Source organism: Echinops telfairi, unplaced genomic scaffold (assembly GCF_000313985.2).
Source record: "Echinops telfairi isolate 266 unplaced genomic scaffold, ASM31398v2 ScPeMD7_7469;HRSCAF=8507_0, whole genome shotgun sequence".
Classification (NCBI taxonomy): domain Eukaryota; kingdom Metazoa; phylum Chordata; class Mammalia; order Afrosoricida; family Tenrecidae; genus Echinops; species Echinops telfairi.
Window position 1 is genome coordinate 39,633,751 of NW_022111372.1, and position 4,364 is coordinate 39,638,114.

Here is a 4,364-nt window from a genome sequence, read left to right on the forward strand (position 1 = left end):
CACCCTCAGTCCCGCCCCGTCCTGCTCTAGTCTGTGGCCTCGCCTCAGCTTTTCCCTGGCTCTGGCTCCGCCCCTCCCAGCGGGCCCGCCCCTAGCTAATGCTAAATCCCGTTTCTGGCCCCGCCCCTATTTGCGGTCCTGCCTCTGGCTCTGAATTAACTCATTTTCCTCCCGGCTCCAACCCGCTCCTCCTGAAGCTCCGCCCTCTCCTTGTGTCCCGCCCTTTCCACTGTATTGCCTTTGCTCACAACTCCGCCCTTACCTGAGACTCGGGCTCCTCGCCCCGCCCTAGGATCTGCCCCGGCTCCGCCCAGCTCCCCTCGCCACTAATCGACTTCTTCCCGGGCTCCGATTGGTTGCGCTTTAGCTGTTCGACTAATGGATTGGCCCACGGCGCCCGCTCTCGCGGGGCATTCTTTCTGGTATGGGAAGGGCCAACGGCGGCGGGCGGCGCTGGATTGGCCAATGGGGAGATGGGGCGGGCCCGCGCCGCGCGCAGCGCCTGGGCTGGAGCGCGAGGATCCGCCGCCGCCTCAGTCTCCTCTGACTCCGCGGCGTCTTCGCCTTAGCTCGGTCGTCCTCAGTCCCGCCCCACCCGGCCCCGCCCTGCCCCGCCCAGGTTTCCAGCGGGCTGGCCTGAAGGCACTCCCTGGACCGCGGGACAGGTGCGTGGTCGTCGCGCTGGGGGCGGAGTGGGGGCCGGACTGTGGTGGGAAGGTGGCCGGCTAAGCCGGGGGAGGGGAGGGGTCGAGGAGGGCCTGGCCGAGTCCTGGGCCGCCAGCTTGGCCACTCGCTCCCCGAGGAGCGTCTGCCAGTTGGTCGGGGGGGGGGGGGGGGGCGAACGTCCTGTTTACTGCTACTCACGTCTCCTTGGGCTTGTCCGGGGGGCCGGCCGGGCCGGGCCCGGGCTCTGGGGCGCCCCGAGCCCCCTTCCAGCCGCCGGAAGACGGAAGGACCCCACCCTGGCACCAGGGAAACTTTACCGCTGCCGGTAGCGGCGCGGGCGGGGTCGGGTGGAGTTAGGGAACCCAGTCGGGCGTCCCGGGTCCGGAACGGAGCGGTCCCCAGGGGACTGCGCTCCCCGGCCGCCTCCACTGGGAAGCTCCTCGCGCGAGCCCGCCAGCCGTTTGCAGAAGTTGGTGCGGTCCGTTTCTGAAGGATCCGGCGGTACCGGTGGACCAGGTCGGGCGTGAACTTTCCCCTGGCTTTCCCCGGCAGTGTGCTCGGCCACAGGGCCGAGGGCTACCTTTGCTTTTCTCCGCCCCGCACCCCGGCCCCGAAGTTGTGAAGAAAAGCCCCATGTGAAAACCTAGAAGTTAATGGTCTGCCTTGCCCCATAGGGTCGCTTAGAGTCCGCATTCGCTCAGTGGTAGTGAGTTGCTTTGGACTGTATGAAGCTCACGTTTCAAAATGGTATACACTTTTGCCTCTTTCGATTGAGCAAGCTCCTAGGGTGGGGGGGACATGCCCACTGGGAAGAGAGGATGGAGACAGGGCGGTGGAGGCACGGTGTAAGGTAGTAAGCCCTGGGGCGTGCTCAGTGGCGTCTTGCCTCCAGTGCCAGGGCCTAGGAAGTTTGTTTTGTCTGTGCCCAGCAACCCTCCAGGAGAAGAGGATCCTCAGTGTGTGGTGCCCTTTGTTGTGATCTTAGACGCTGCACATCAGAAGTGCCTACTTCTCCATATTGATCTTGTGTCGAAGCCATGTTTCCCGAGGCTTCCATAACACAACGGAAGTGACTTCTAAGAACAGTTCTGGAGGCTGGGAGGAGCAGGGCCATGCTCCCCCAGGAAGTCTCTAGGGCAAGAGCCTGCTTCTCTGTCCTGCCTTCTGGTAGGCCCAGGCATTCCTTGACTTGCAGATGTATCTTCACGTGGCAGCCCTTCCTCTTCGTGCTTTTGGCTGTGTGTTTTCATTTAAAGGACACCACTGAGATAGGATTAGGAACCCCCCTATAGGGTCACTGTGAGTTGTAAGCCACTCAATGGCAGTGAGTTCTGAGTTTTGAGACTCTGGTATGATCTCTTGTGAATTTAACTTGATAACATCTTCAAAGATCCTATTTCAAAACACTCATGATCTGGGGCTTAGGACTTCTATATATCTTTCTGGACCACACAGTTGAAGCCATATAGCAGGTTCAGGGTTCCCTTTTTGACTCGTTCTTTTTTGTGAGAGATCAGAAGGTGTTTCTTATGTTTCTCTTAGTGTTTTTCGGTGTTTCGGTGGTGGTTGATTTTTCTGGAGGATTTTCCTTTTTGACAGTTTCATTGGCATATAATTCACAAATCATACAATTCAATAGTTTAATCATAATAAGAAGAGTTGTATAATATTTTTCTTTTCTTTAGTCAGAGTGTTTCTTTTTTTCCTTTTTTGTTGTTGTGTGTTCTCTAATTTTTCCTACTCTGAAATATACTACTTATGTAACAAATTTGAAGATAATAAAACAGGCCTTCAATCTTTTTGGCTCAGGCTTGGCCATCTTCCTTCCAAGATGACACTGGTCTCAGTGGTGCAGCGTGTGAGCTAATCGCAGTCTCAATTGATGAGGATTTATTGTGTGTGATTCACTAAAAGGAATACATGAGCAGCAGGGTCTTGCAGAGATATGCCAGACTGGTTAACATACAGTAGCTGCATCCTCAGTTTCAAGCATATTCCTCTGACACGGGATTTCACACAGCCTTCCAAAAGTCAACTTTTTGAGGGTGAACTATTACCCTGTTTCTTTTCTTTGGACTTTCTCAGATGTGGGTCCCAAAGTGTACAAGGGTGCCTACCTGTTGAAGAAAACCAACTCCCAGCCCCCTTATGTACAAGAACAATTCAGCAGATCCATTTTGTAAAGCTTCACAAATGCCCCTTTTGGCCCAAAGAAAATTGTTTGCAGAACAATGACTGTATGAAAGGATCTTTGGTAAGATCTGAAAAGACCTGATTGGGTCTCATAACAGAGTTGCTGGAGTAGTTCCAGATGGTGCTTCCAGACAGGTAAACTCCAGAGAACAAGGAGTCTTCAGGTACAAGTGTGGTCACTGATAAATTACATCTTTCACTTTTGAGCACTGCAGTTTTTCACTTACATGTATATGCTGTTGCTTATACAGTGCAAGTTCTATACAAGTATCTAGGATTTGTATGACTTTATTTTCTCAGCCAATTGATAACTCAATATTAAAGGTATTGAAAAAGGTCTGGAGGTAAAACACATCTGGTGGTAAAACACTGAAAAGATTTGGCACCATGTGTACAGTTTGGGGCTTTGGGACTAGTGTTGGAACAACTAGTGTTGACGAGTGGTGATATTAGATCACAGAATATCATTTTTCCAAGCGTAGATATTAAATTCAGAGTTGAAAATCCACAGAGCTTTTATGATTTTAGTTTTACCCATCAATGAGGGGAAAAATTTTTTTTCAAGACATGGGACATTTGTTAGGTGTTTAAAAAGAAATTGTATGCACCCCTTCCTCCTTCATTGCTTCATTGGTAATGGCAAGTTGAACAAATGGTGCACTTATAAATGCATGACTCCCATGAGGTCCTTGAAGAAATCTGCTGTATACCAGTTTCAGTGATTTCAGTTCCTGGACCTGTAGCCATGTCAACGGCAAATTCATTACTATTTTCATGGAAATCTCAGCACTTTATTGTAAAAGTGATCACTGAAGCAGATCTTGTTAGATAGAAGTTGTACATCTCCTTGGTCCTCATGGTGAAGAAAGCTGGTCCTTTGAGCCCTGACAGAGAAACTACATGCACATGTATTGGAATAGCTCTCAACTTAAATATTAGCACAGATACTGTGGTTTGTATAGTTTTTTGTCCCTTATAGCCTGTCAGTTTGATGGCAAGAACACTTAAGGCTTTGCACGTTAGCTCACTGTTCACTGTCCATGGTGCTGAATCCTTGTCCTTTTGTCAAGAAGTTCAGTAAGAAAAAGAATGTTTGGAAACTGATAGCAATAGTACAATTCTGCTTGACATGATTGAACAATGGAATGATATGATATATATATTAACTCCAAATGAATAATAATTAAAAAAAAGAAACCGCATATTATACCGGGCAATTGTCTTCAAAAAATCCTTTTAATAAAGGTTTTAACGGCAAAAAAAAAAAGCCCTTTCCACTGTGAGAGTGGATTTTGGAGCATGCTGTAAAATTAACTTCAAAATACACAGTAATAAAAGTGTAATGGAAGTTTCAGCTGAGGGTGAGCATGCCTTAAGACCCTCAAGCTGAGTTATTATCTTTTTTTTTTCTTAATCATTTTATTGGGGGCTCATACAACTCATCACAATCCATACATCCATCCATTGTGTCAAGCACATTTGTACATTTGTTGCCATCATCATTC

The 4,364-nt window shown here is 49.3% G+C and overlaps 1 protein-coding gene across 1 annotated transcript in view; it reads left to right on the top strand.

Moving 5' to 3' along the window:
• The first annotated feature begins 591 nt into the window (after positions 1 to 591).
• Positions 592 to 4,364, top strand: part of PCBP3 (poly(rC) binding protein 3) — a 402,541-nt gene continuing 398,768 nt past the window's right edge. The window contains exon 1 of the mRNA XM_045284778.1: positions 592 to 665. The gene's annotated coding sequence lies outside the window, so the exon portion shown is untranslated. The remainder of the gene's footprint in view (positions 666 to 4,364) is intronic.